Source organism: Onychomys torridus, chromosome 13, assembly GCF_903995425.1.
Source record: "Onychomys torridus chromosome 13, mOncTor1.1, whole genome shotgun sequence".
NCBI lineage: Eukaryota > Metazoa > Chordata > Mammalia > Rodentia > Cricetidae > Onychomys > Onychomys torridus.
In genome coordinates, this window is record NC_050455.1 from 49,996,872 (window position 1) to 50,010,521 (window position 13,650).

The 13,650-nt window shown below is 52.6% G+C and overlaps 1 long non-coding RNA gene across 1 annotated transcript; it reads left to right on the forward strand.

Annotated features, from left to right (window-relative positions):
- Positions 1 to 1,103: 1,103 nt before the first annotated feature.
- LOC118594815 lies at positions 1,104 to 12,403 on the forward strand. The gene is made up of 3 exons (XR_004946413.1): positions 1,104 to 1,262; positions 3,183 to 3,403; positions 11,802 to 12,403. It is a non-coding gene; the product is annotated as an uncharacterized LOC118594815 (long non-coding RNA).
- The last annotated feature ends 1,247 nt before the right edge of the window (positions 12,404 to 13,650 follow it).

Genomic DNA, 13,650 nt, shown 5'->3' on the forward strand with positions numbered 1-13,650 from the left:
TCAGATGGTGACACACCATCTGCATTGTCCCCTGCCACGTGGTCTGCCACCCTCTCCCTTAGTCTTTCCTTTCTTTTGTTGTTTCTTTCCAGAAACAGAGACATACGTAGACCAGGCTAGCCTCAAACTCATTCAGTGTGAACTCCTGACTCTCCTGCCTCCACTTCTGGAGATCAGAGGCATGGGTCACAGTGCCTGGCAGCCTGGGGTCTGGTGGCTGGGGGGAAGGGGAGCCTGACTCAGGGCGTGGCTGGGCGTGGCAGGTGACAGCGTGGCAGCCATGCTGCATTCTCCTACCATTGTTTTAAAGTACGGATGGTGCTGGTTTCCCATTTATAACAGGTTTTCCTACTTAGGGGCTGGGGAAGATCACCTTGGGTGCGGGAGCATGAGCCGGGGTGGGCACCGGCACTCTAGACTTGCAGACACAGATTCGGAAAAGGGACCTGAGGGCTGCTGCCATCCCACCTTGGGATAAAGGAGAGCATGACAAAGATTTGATATCGTCTGGGTGTGCAACAGGATCTGCACAGAAGGTGGTCATCTTTCTTAAGGAGAAGTAAATGGCCAGACGGTACTGAGGGGTAGATGTTCAGCCAGGAAGGGTCAAGACTGTCTACTTCTGTCCCTGTGATTCTAGAATAATCAAACTGGTGAATGTCTAACTGCACACATCCCCATAGGTCTCCAAGGCTCCAGAGAAATAGAATTTTCCCGGGGTAAGAGTCCAAGGCACCATGCTGGGCTTCTTAACTCAGAGCAGCCGGGCCTGGCCCCTCACCCTAACCTCCATGCCTGAGGTCTCAATTTCTTAGTCCTCTGGGTCTAGGACAGGGTCTCGTGGTTGTGCTGGCTCATTCAGCAGACCCAGCACCGCTTCTGTGTGCTGGGGGACTACGTCCACACACTCTTGGCTGGCACAGCTTCCATACTGTCCTTGCCCTTGCAGGGCACAGAAGCCCGAGGGGGAGGAGAGCCCCTGAGCAGGGCATGGGGGCAGACTCGGCAGAACTCCAGAGAGTCTGTGAGAGGACTGCCAAGAACTTGTGGCCAGGGAGGTTCCTTCCTCCACCCCCTGGGTAGCTCAAAAGGCCTTCTGGAAGGGTCGGGGTGGGGACTGGGATGGCGGGGAGGAGCAGAGGGGCAGGAAGGTGTGTTTTCTGTCTCTCTGGCCCCAGAAACGCACGTGTACACGTGCTGGGCTGGTAGGCAGAGCTTGTCCGGACCCCTGCCTCCCTCAAGCCGGGCTTCACGGAGAAGAGGTATGTAGCCTTTCTGCATCATTTACCCCAAGAAAAGCTCCCTGGCCCCGAAGATGAGGGAGGCTTGGGGGTCCAGGCTCGATCTCCAGTCCGCACAGCTGTTTCTCACTGGGCCCCTTGGTCTCTGGGGCTGAACCAGGCGGGCTCCGGATCTTACCTGGTGTTCTTGGTGTTGTCTCTCAGCAGCTTGGAGACCCGCTGCAGGGGGTGACCCGCTTTCTCTCCTTTTCCCAAGTCTTCAGAAAATGTCTCCAGGCTAGGGGATCTCTGGCTTCTGTCTGTGGGGAAGCTCCTGGGAGGGGTGAGAGGAGGGAAGGCTGAAGGAGAGAATAAACAGTGGTTGTCTGGATAGTCTCAGGCCCAGGCAGGACGCTTGCTCTGCTCGGTGACTCCTGCCCTTATATGGCAAGACTGCTCTGAGCTAGGAACCCTGCCTGTCATTCCTCACCTCAGTCACCACCCAGAGGACGGAGGGCCACCGCTGGTCACCTGGGCTGCTGCTGAGAAGCCAGGCAGGGCCCAGAACATATCCCAGGAATCACCTATACAAACTGAGCAGCCATCTTGGCCTCTGATTGGTGTAGCAGGTGGGAGGGATAATTCTGAGTTGAAGGGAGCAGTCTGTTCCAAATTTAACTCCTATCTCAGAGTCCTTTCCTTCTTGGGACCTCTGTTTCTCTCTGTGTAAAATGATAGTATGGAAGAGGGGTACATAATCAGGCCCATGGGGTGAGAGCAACTGCTCCCCCATTTTGCAGAAGGGAAAACAGGCCCAGAGAGGCTAAGAACAGCTATGCAACTGAACAGGAAATGAGGTAGGATTTAACTCAGGGCTGTCTGGTATCAGGGCCTGGTATCTGGCACCAGAGTTCTGAGTGTGCTGACACAGCATAAAGGGGCAAATTTAGTCATCACACATGCTCCATAGGAAGTTGATTGTGTTGGAGGTGTGCCCCCGGGAAACCAGGAAAACGTTAATGCTCCACACACAGTCCAAGGGGAACAGTTCCACCAGGTAGGCAATAAGATGTTGACTGGGTGTCCTCACCACAGGGCCTGGTGCAGACTAGGGCCTCAGAGGAGGGGTGTGTGGAAATGCCGAATGAATAAGCCTTGCTGGTCACAGCTGTACCCTGGTCACAGTTCCAGCTCTGCAGCCTGGTCTAAGGATCAGTTGAAGCGATGGGTAAGAAGTCACCACGGAGCTGGCTTTGTTCTTCCGCTCACAGGTCCCTTCTGCCCTCTAAAGTGGCCTCCAGTGTCTCTCTGTGACACTTCCTCAGCTGTTTCCCCTCAGTCCAGCTGTGGGACTGAGGGGGCAGATGTGTTCAGGGCCTGGGCCCTGGACTCTGCTTGAAACCTCAGGCTAGGCCCAAGTCCCAGGCCAGCAGCAGTGACCGTGGGAGAGGCTGCAGAGGGGAGCCCAAGGGGGTGGGCTGCTGGGAACAGCTCAGAAATGTGCCTCACACAAGCACTCACATCCTGTGTGCTCTCAGGCCGGCCCTGGAACCTCCCTCACCCCATCCATCATCCTGGCATCTTCTCCAAGGCTCCTTCCTGGGGCTGGGTGGGGGAGGGGCTGGGGGCTCAGGGCTGACTGTCCCCATGCCAGAGAGAGTGCAGCTGGCCACTCTACAGGCCTGCTTAATGTCCACCAGAGGGTCGCGTGGAGGAGGAGGAGGCGCCTGCAGCCTCCCCAATCCAATTTGTTTACAACAGTCTCTGTTAGCTCATTTGCTTCCAAGCCACAGTGTGTGCCGTGTTGGGGGTGCACGTTCGCACACATGAGGAGGCTACACAGGGGTGAACAGGTGGGTCGTGTTACATAAGCCCTGCCTCCCATCCACAGAACAGTTCCTTTCTGCTGCCCTGCCTCCCCTCTTCACCTCCAGTTTTCCCTGTTCATTCCATCCCTGATAGATCTGTACCAGACTTCTCTACAGTGCCTCACCTTGCAATTCGGAGTGTGCTCCTCTTCCCTGCTGGACCTCAGTTTCTCTACCTGTGTTATGGAGCCCCTGTGTGATACCGAATGCGGCACTCTGCATACTCTGACCCCAGCAGGACTGAAGGATCACCTCCATCCCCGGGAGCTGCTGTTATCAATAGTGTAGTCCTTGCCCAGAGCCCCAGGACCCCAGGTACCCCTCCTACGAAACTCTCCCATCTCTAAGGAAGATGACTGTTGTCTGTGTCTTCCTCAAGCCGAGCGTGAGGGGACGGGTTCCCACACCTGTTGGGTCCCCTCCTCTTTGCTTCAATTTATTCCTCCTCCATCCCAGCCTCCGGCATTACTGAAAGGCTGCCCTGTGGCTAGGCTCTGCCTTTGAGACTCCCAGGCCTGATTCCCCGAACATTCTGAGCACTGGGATGGGGAGCTTGTCTGAGGGTCCCAGGTTATTCCTAGAGCTCCCTGAGTTGGGGTGTCCATGGGGGCCATGGAAGGGCATACTTACAGTTCTGGGAGCAGGGCTGCCACTGCTGTCCTTTCCTAGTTCTCTGGAGGATTCCTCTCTGGGGATCTTCATGCTCCAGTGTAGGGGGACACCCCACTAGCCGCCACTCTTGCCTGAAAAGAACAAAAAATCTGGTTCACAGCACGCTGTGGCCAGAGTGCTGAACCCCAAGGGCCTGTGCCTGCTATTGCTTTCTGAGAGACTGAGAAAGGGCCTGGACCACTCCTAGCCCAGAAGCCTTGGGCTGCCTTGCTGAGGTTTGTCGAGCCCTGTGGAATTTTGTCCCTTGGGCCCTACATGGCCATGATCCCTGCGGTGCCCACCTTGCTTCCAAAGGTGGGCTTCAGGGAAACTCTCAGCTCTGTGAGAAGGAGGCATCACCTTCCCTTCCAATGCATCTGGACCTGCCAGCAAAATCTCTCCTCTGCAAGGGCATTGCCCAGAGGCACTGATGGCCAGCGGTCCTACCTCTCATATCACAGATGAGCTGTGTTGGGGAAGGGCCACAACCTGGTGACCAAGGCTGCAACCTCTTCCTAGCAAAAGGCTCCTGGTCTTGAAGAATGGCCCCAGAATGGTACAGAATGAGGTGGGAGAGCAGTGAACGAGGCCTTGTAGTTTCCACTAGGTAATCCACTGACCAGTATTCAAGGCAGACCAGGAGCCAGGCTCGGCTAGCTATCCCCCTGAGCTTGGATGACCATAAAGCGAAGTTCATGTGGTCAAGGTCATGGCCAGAGCCAGGACTGTCTCCCAGGGAACAAGTCACAGCTGCTCTCTTGGGAGAGACTTCCTACCTTAGCTTTCCTTATTGAGCTCCCTCTCACACACAGGTTCCATGGCTCTGGACACTAGGAGGCCGTTACCACTATATGCTTGGACAGAATACAGGAGAGGTGGGCTGGGCTTTGGAATCTCATCCCTACCCCTTCCTTGTCTTCATGTGGCTTCTGACCTCATATCCTTGTTTTTGACAGTCAGGAGCAGCAGATATAAGCACAGTGCTAGGCGCATGGCAAGCCAAGACTAAAATGGCTGTGGTTTCTGTCATTAGCGTGGTAAGTGCAGGGGCATCTGGAGGTGTGGATGCTGACTGCAGGATCTGCCACCACTGCCTGGTCCCTTCCCATGTTCCCTTGTGCATAGCTTCCCTTGGCTTCTGTTCCCAGAGCGCCCTCAGTCCCTGGTCACCCTGTAAAGTTCACCAACCTCACACGCTCCCTACTTCCTCCCCGGGGAATAGTGTTCTGGGACTCTTGAGCAAGCCATGGGAATATAGCGTGAGGTGAAAACCAGCAATGCAGGGAAAAGGGAACCGAGGGAAGAGAAAGGAGCCCCTGGCTCCTCTGGATCCCCCAAGCCTTGTCTCCAGCAGCTCAGATCCAGGGGAAGGTGGGTGGGGGTGAGAGGAAGGGACTAAACATCTGGATCCCTAATTTCCAATGAGGGCAAAATCTGAAAAGAGGAGTGGATTTGTTCTGCACAGCTCCCCTTGGCTCCAAGCAGGATGGAGGAGAAGAGTGGAGAGCTCTCGATGCACCTCTCCCTCACTAAGAAAGTCTATCTGGTTCTCATTAGGAGTCTTCATAGTGGGATTTCACAAACCAAGGAACCAAGTACCCCCAAGGTCACAGTCACACAGCTCATTAGTCTAGGAGTCCCAGTTGGCCCCATGCAGTCCGGCGCGTACTGTCCTGGCTCCGCTGAAGCTCAGATTGTCCTGCTTGTCTTGGAGGGAAGGAGGCTGAGAACACAGCCTTTTTAGTATGGACAGAAGTTGTCTGGGCCCTGGCAGGGCCATCAGACACTGGAAGCAATAGTTTCCTTGTGGGTGCAGCTCTCTCTTGGTTGTTGAGTAACTCTTTAAACAGACACACACACACACACACACACACCATCTTATTTGCCTCTTTTGGGTTTGTGTATACATTTGTGTGCTCCTGCGTGTGTGCGTGTCTGTGGTAGTGGTGGTGGGGACACTGGTGGCCACAAAGGAGGGGAAAGGGAAGGGAGACATCAGCTGCTGGGGGAGGGGGCTGTGGTGCAAAGGGACAGCTCCATCTTGGGTTAGGAGTACATGTACATATACCAGTAAGTGTGAAGACCAGAGACTGACATTAGGTGTCTTGTATTGCTAACATTTTTAAAAAAAAATTTATTTAAGTATGTCTCTGTGTGTAAGTGCACTGCCCTCAGAGGGCACCAGAGGTGTTGGATCCCCCGGGACTGGAGTTACAGATGATTGTGAGCCATCATGCGGGTGCTGGGAATCGAACCCAGGTCCTCTGCAAGATACAACCACTGAGCCATCTCACTACTGATTGTCTGGCAAGGTCTAAGGATCCTTCTGTCTTGGCCTCCTCAGCACTGGGATTATAGGTCCTGTCAGAGCACCTCGCTTTTATGTGGGTGCTGGGAATCTAAATCCAGGCCCTCAAGCATGGGGAGCACCTTCCCAGATGAGCCACCTCCCCAGCCCGTCTTTCACGCTTTGCAAAGAAAAGGAATCTCCAGGGCTGCAGGGCTTTGTAGGAATGGTCATGCTTCCTGGAGAATAGATACTGGTTTCTTCTGGACTATTTAGGACAAGGAGATTAGCAAGCAGGGACAAAGCTCCTGCAGCTTATATGCATAGGTCTTCCCCTCTCTGCCTGTCAGGAGCCACATGTGCAGGATGTGGTGGGAGAGGAAGGGAATTTATGATGGCAGAACTCACCCATCTCACCCCTGTGCTCATCTCCCTTTCCTCACTGCTCAGCTCAAAGCAGGTCTCAGTGAGCTGCACCAGGACCTGAAATTGCTCTGCTGGTCTCACACCCTGGTTCAGATGAGAACACTGGGCCGCAGAGGCTAAGCGAGGGATGCAAAGGGAGTGCTTGAAGTCAGGGATCCAACTGACATCCCACTAAGGTCCTGACGGCCTCTGTTGACTGAAAGATGTCAACAGGTCAACACAGGGTCCTGTGGGAGGAAGGTGGGGGTGCAGAGGGCCTGAAGTTCCCTGGCTTTGAAGATGGAATAATCATGACTTCCTTCTCCAAATAGCTTTTGGCCCTTCCTAGAAGCCAGATGGCGGATGTTTGGAATGTATGTTGTAAATACTGTTTCAGGAGGGGGTGGGGGGACAGATGCGTCACTTTCTCCAGTGACTAGAAAGGAGATCTGAGGGAGGGCAAGAGGAAGGAAGCAGGCTGTGAAAGGATCTGGGGAGAGGAGAGGAGAGAGAAAAGAGACACATGCTTGCGCGCATGTGCGTGTGTGTGTGCGTGTGCGTGTGCGTGTGTGTGTGTGTGTGTGTGTGTGTGTGTGTGTGTGTGGTGTGGTGTGTTGTTGGAGGTGAGGAGGGGACACTGGTGACCACAAAGGAGGGAAAGGGAAGAGAGACAGCAGCAGCTGGGGAAGGGGCTGTGGTGTAAAGGGACAACTCCATCTTGGGTTAGGAACAAATCCTACATCTTCTAAAAATAACTCAGCCTTTCCCCTAGCAGGGCTGGCAGCAGGGCTGAGAAAGGCACACTTGCCCTTTTATGGTAAGAAAAAATTCTCGAGGGAAGCTGGGCTGGAGCCTACAACTCTGGACGGAGCCCAGCCATGGGGTCTAGGGTGGGACAGGGCTGGTGGGGGTGCAACTTGGTGGGATTTCCTGGCCAGAGTCCCCTGCTGTCTGTTCAGAAAGGACAACAGGGGCCACCTGGGAAAGCCTTGCGCGTCTGCCGGATGCTGGTATTGGGTCCTGATGCTTCTGGTTCCCCTGTTTCCAGGAAGAAATTGAGTCCCAGGCAGGGAAAGAGATTAGACTTCTGGTGCAGGAGTCTGAGGCACCAAGTTCATACCAGGATGGCTTTTGTGTCCATCATCTGGAAAGCACTGTAGACCATGGAAAGAACAGTGACTTGGGAGTCAGAGACCCTGGGCCTCTTCTAGTTTGGACTTGCTTTGTTGCCTTGAACACTGTGCTGACCTTTTTCGGTCTTAGCCTCCCTCACTGAGATAATTTCATTTATTCAATTAATTTTATGTTATTATTATTATTATTATTATTATTATTATTATTATTATTTTTCCCAAGATAGCATCTCACTGTGCAGCTCCGGCTGTCATGGGACTCACTATGTAGACCAGGCTGGTCTCGGATTCACAGAGATCTACCTGCCTTTCTTCCTCCCAAGTGCTGGGACTAAAGGTCTGAGCCATTATGCCTGGCTGACTGAGATAATTATAAAGAGCTTCCCAGGACCCCACCCCCCCCCCCACCACTAGGGTTTCATATTACACGGTTCAGGCACCTTGAACTCACTATGTATCCCAGGCTAGCCCTGAATTCATAGCAGTCTTCCTTAGATTTCTGAGTGTTGGATCGCAGGCGTGACTCACCACACCATGCTTGCTTCCACGATTTTTCTCTCTCTGGGAATTTTTTGGCTTGAAAGTAAAGCTTGGGCATAGAAGAATCTGTAGGCTGCGATTTTCTTTTTGTGGCCCACCTACTTCCTGTGCCAAATCTCCTGGGTAAATCTAAGATAAGTGGGGTAGTACATCATAGTGAGAGCGGGGATCCTCTGCTTTTCTGGCTCTTGGATCTAGACCTCACTGAACACACTGAGGCTAGAAGGTACCTCTTTTTTTTTTTTTTTTTCTTCAGAGCTGAGGACCGAACCCAGGGCCTTGTGCTTGCTAGGCAAGTGCTCTACCACTGAGCTAAATCCCCAACCCCAAGAAGGTACCTCTTGTTCATGGTCAGTTGTGTAGAGAGCTGGGCACCGCCAAACAGAACCAAGAGCTCCCCTGTCCCAGGAGTCCCCTTCCCATTTGTAGTTCCAATAGCTCGGGGACCATCTCTGGCTGCATAAAGCGACTTAGGAAACAGAACAGCAGGAACTGGCAATAGGTTACTATCAGCTGACAATGGACCATGACATGTTCTGGTTGGGTACCCGGCTCTCCTCTGTCCCTGCCTTTGGTATGAGGAGCCTTGTGACCTCCAACATTGGCTAGAAGGCAAAGGAAGTCTAAAGGATGCATCTACATAGACAGTGTGATCTTGGAGAAGTCTCTCCTCAGCTTCTTTATCACTGACACGAGGAGATGGAGCTCTGATGTCTATACACAAGGACTATTTTACCAAGAAGCAACCAGATTACTAGGGGCTACCAGAAAGTGTGTTTTAGTGATAGCCAGCCTGGGCAGAGGCTTATTACTCATGATCCCCTAAAGCCTCTGCCTCAGGCTGTCTGCCTTCGTTCAGGGAAGCCTGGACTCTCTGTGCCCCAGCTTCAACCTGGGTTCAGGAAAGCTCTAGCGCTGAGCATCCCTGCCCTGTCTGTTGGCTTGTGTGGTATATGTTTCCACTGCTCCAGGACTCTCCCCAGGCCTGACTGGTCCCTGGACTGTTCATCTCCCCAGGCTCTAGAAGGTAGCGGAATACCTGGAATCGCTCCTGTGTCCCAGCTCACTATACTGACTTTTGTGACTCAGTCCAGGGAAACTGCTTGTTTTCCTGTCACCAGCTTCCTGTCACAACTACTGCTGAGGAAAAAGGAGCAAGCAGAAGGGAAAACTGAGGCACCTCGATCTTGGAAGTCAGGTGCTTTCCTGTGACCCTGCTGGAATCTCCATGCAGACTCTCTGGAGCATGTGAACCGGCTCACAGAGACTCTGCTCCCACCAGCCTCACTCCTGCAGGGTGGGAGGCCATTGGAATGAACGATCCCCAGGGACCTTGTTCTCGTAAATAGGCTCCAGGTCTCTCTGGTCAAGCCTGGAGTCCCCTGGGAAGAGCGAAAGATCACAGTAGAATAAGAGGAAGTGGGGGTAGGGGAGCCTAGGAAGCCCCTGTGCAAAGTCAGGGCAGAATTGACGTCATATCTAGCTAGGATCTGACATGCAGGCAGTCAGGGACTTTCATTCCATGGTTGTCCCATGGCAGCCTGGGAGCGCATGTGAAGAAGTTGCAGGCTGTTGGTGGGAAAGGCCCCACAGAGACTCTGATAGCTGACTTTTTTCTGTGTTGTCATTATTAATCTTGCATGTTTCTTGGGATAAGAAGCTCACTACCTCCAAATTACTCCCATCCCCCTTAAACAGACTATTGGAGACTCATCTCTAGAGTGCCGATGCCATGGGCATCTCTGGGGCTTCACGAATGCCCTGTCCTCTGGGCTGCAGAATTCCTGCTTCCTCAGTAAGTCCTTGAGATGTCTGAAGATGGTAACTGGAGTCTGCTTGTTCCCTGTCCTGACTCTTCTGTTCCCTCACCTGACATCTGGATATTATCCCATGGCCATATTCCCTCATCTTCCCGCTCCTCTGAGGCCCTTGGTCTGATGGTGTTTTGGGGAAAGGGGACAAACAAATTTAAGTAGCGACAGAAACCAAAGAGTGTGCTGACTCCTGGAGCCACTCGGAGTTCTGAAAATCTTGCAGTTTTGCCTCCCAGATTCTAGTCCTCACTGTCCCAACCCTGGCCCCCTGGACTCCTCCATCTGGAAATTTTCCTCTCAGATGGAGTCTTGGTGTCTACATGGACAGGCCATGAGCTGCCCGCCCCATCCCAAATGGCGCATCAGGACCTGAGGAGCTCAGCAGGGTGGGGCACCGCCCTAAGTGCAATGGCTACAGAGCCGGGACCAGACCCTTGTTCAGTCCACCTCAGGGGATACCCTAGGCTCTTTAGGTTGGTGGCTGTATGCCTGAGATCTGCTGGCAAGTGAGGAGTGGCATCATGGCGACTATTTATGCAACGTAGGCCAATTGCCTGTTTTGACTCCTTCCCGTTCCTGTTTGGCTGGGGGAAGCAGAGGAGGGAGGGAGGGGAGAGTTGGTTAAGTGGGGCAGGGTTCTTGCTAGCTGCCTCCCTGTGATACAGTTAGGGTCCACAGGAATACAGTCTTGACATGGCTCTTGGGGAGGTGCCTGAGGGGCAGGGGGGGCGTCATCTTTCCTAGTCTTGGCCTAGTTCACTGTTCCTTCTGCAAGGAAGGGCTGTGTGGGGAAAGGGGCAGTCCAGGGCTGAAGAGGACTTTGGGCAGACACAAACCACCTGGCAGGTGCTCACTGGAGCAGTCTGGCCAGAGTCTGCCTTTTCTGTCCTCAGCTGGGCTGTGATTGACAGTGGGATTCTGTCTAAATCCCCTAGTTATAGTTATTCTTAATTTGGAAGGCATAGAGCTTCCTCCCCTAACGGTCAAGGGTCCCATAAGTCTGGAACTGGTTCTTTCCAATTCATAGCCCTCTTGGCTAGTTCTAGGAAATAGCAGTTAAGCATACGGAGTCATCCAGATTTGGGGTTGAGTCTCAATTTTTCCCACTAACCTGTGTGACTTTGACCCAATAACCAGACCTCTCTGAGCCTCTGGCTGACCCAAGAGATAAAGGTACTTACCTCAGGGTATGGGCCAAGAAGACCTTGATACATAGCAGTTTGGTTGTGTGGGAGACTAAAGTGTGGGGATTGGAACATAGGGCCTTGAGCATGCCAAGCAACTACTCCACCGTAGGCTCACAATGTGATAACTGTTTTTTGAGGCAGGATCTAATGCAGTCCAGGCTGGCCTTGAATCACTATGTAGCTGAGTATGGCCATGAATTCTTGATTCCCCTGAGTGCTGGCTTGTGCTAACATGCCTGGCTTGAGAATTATTTTTTCCTTTCTCTTTTTTTCTACAATTTATTACTATTATCTTTATTTTATGTTCATTTGTGTTTTGCTTACATGTATATCTGTGTGAGGGTGTCAGAAGTCTTGGAACTGGAGTTAGAGACAGGTGTGAGCTGCCATGTGGGTGCTGGGAATTGAACCCTGGGTCCTCTGGAAGAACAGCCAGTGCTTTTAACCACTGAGCCATCTCTCCAGCCCCGAGAATATTTATTTTTGAAGGATGAGAGCATATTATTCCTCAGCATGCAAGCAGCTAGGACTCAGCAGGGCATCCCCTCCTGAGAAGCTGTCCAGGGGCTGTCATAGCTGCTTTCCTTGCATAGTCCCCGTGGGTCAGTCATTGCTCCTTGGGTTTCAGTTCCTCTAATGCAAACATCTCAACAAACTACCCTTGATATTAAGTAGCTTAATCTCTCTACTTTACAGCTGGAGCGATGGAGGCCTCATGGAACCACATCTGCTTCCAGGCAAATGCAAGATTCAAGCCCAAGCAGCCTGGGCAGACCTAGCCCTGTGATCCCAGCTTCCCGTGATTTCACATCATTCCTATAGCATTTTGACCATCTCTGCCCTCACCTCCACCCCTGCAGAACTCTGTATCTTCAACAGACCCATAGTACCTTGAAGGAGCTGGGCTGTGTGGGCCAGGAGAGTGGGCAAAGCCCGCTGTGCACCAGGCACATTTCAAATTGGAGAAGAGGTCTGTGGCGGTTGCACGGCTGCCACCAACAGATTCTTTTGCAAGCAGGAAAATGGCTGACCCGCTGTGAGCAGCGGCTGCTCCCTGACTCTATCCACCCAAACCTTGCAGCTCACCCCCAGGCATTGGACCCAGAGTACACCAGGATGACTACTGCTCAGCTCCCCCTCCCCCACCAGGGTCTTCCTGAGAGTCTGTGTGATATGGCTGCTCTGATAGGACAAATTCCTAGGTATCCATGTGGATGAGGATCAGCAACCTGCAGAATACACACGAGCGTGCCTGCCTGCCTTCTTCCCTTCCTTCCTCCACACCCCTCCTCCTTCCCTTCCTTCCTTTGTGGTACTAGGAATGAACCAAGGGCCTCACACATGCCAGGCAAACGCTCTTCTACTAAGCTGCATCCCTAACCCTCTTCTTTACAATATTTGATGTATACAAAATAAAGTATGTAACACACACACACACAGACAGACACACACACACACACACACACACACCAAGAAATCCTGTCATTTCCAGTGTGGTAAAGGGGAGGAATCTGCTCAGTAAGACGTGTAGAAATAGCATGGTGAGAGAAAGAAGAAAGGAAGAAAGAAAGAAAAAAGAAAGGAAGAAAGAAGAAAGAGAGGATAGAAAGACAGACATACAGACAGACAGTGACCTCTCATGCTGTCTTCAGGCTGTGATTTCACATCGTTCCTATAGCATTTTGACCATCTCTGCATCGTTTCTTCATCTTGGACACGGGGAACCCCCACCCTCACCTCCACCCCTGCAGAACTTGTATCTTCAACAGACCCGTAAGTGCCTTGAAGGAGCTGGGCTGGGTGGCTAGGGCCCAGCATCCCCACTTCAGGTATAAACTGGAGAAATGCTGGCCTCTGTGCTCAGGAGGTGTGTTTAAAACTGAACAAAAGCCAGAGGGCAACATTTCTCATGCCCTTCCTCCTCTACTCCTCCTTCTTCCAGGATGTAGCTCTGGTTGACCTGTCACTCATATGTAGAGCAGGTTGGCCTTGAACTCCCTGAGATCCTCTTGCCTCTAACTCCTGAGTGCTAGGATTAAAGGCATGCGCCACCATGCCCGGCTTTCTTGTGGGTCTTTGAACCACCCCAGGACCTGAGCCCCAGGGGCAGTCCTGATGGAAAACTGAATGATGTGGCGAGGCCACCGTCAAGGACCTTGGAGACCTAGGAGTAGTCTCACCTGGGGGAGTCACTTACAGCTGCTGGGGTCTGTGGCAGCTCAGGGTCCAGAACTTTCTCTTCTGCGGAGCTGTATGTATTAGCTGTTCTCTCTAGCACTAGCCAGCAGGAGAAAGGACTGAGGTTGGCCACAGAGCTAGGGAACCAGTGACTGTCTTCTCTGTTCTGGGACAGTCACATGGTTGAGTAATAGCAGTAGCCTCTTGGAGGCTTTCATCAAGCCCAGGTACAAATTCTGAGATGGGAGTCTCCTCCGTGTCTGGCTTCCTCATCATAACACTCGGGGGCCCAGGTGAAGAGCATGTGGGTGGAGGCTGGACTCATGCATCCTACCTAATTTCTAGTGGTGAGAGCTTGGGTGGGCTG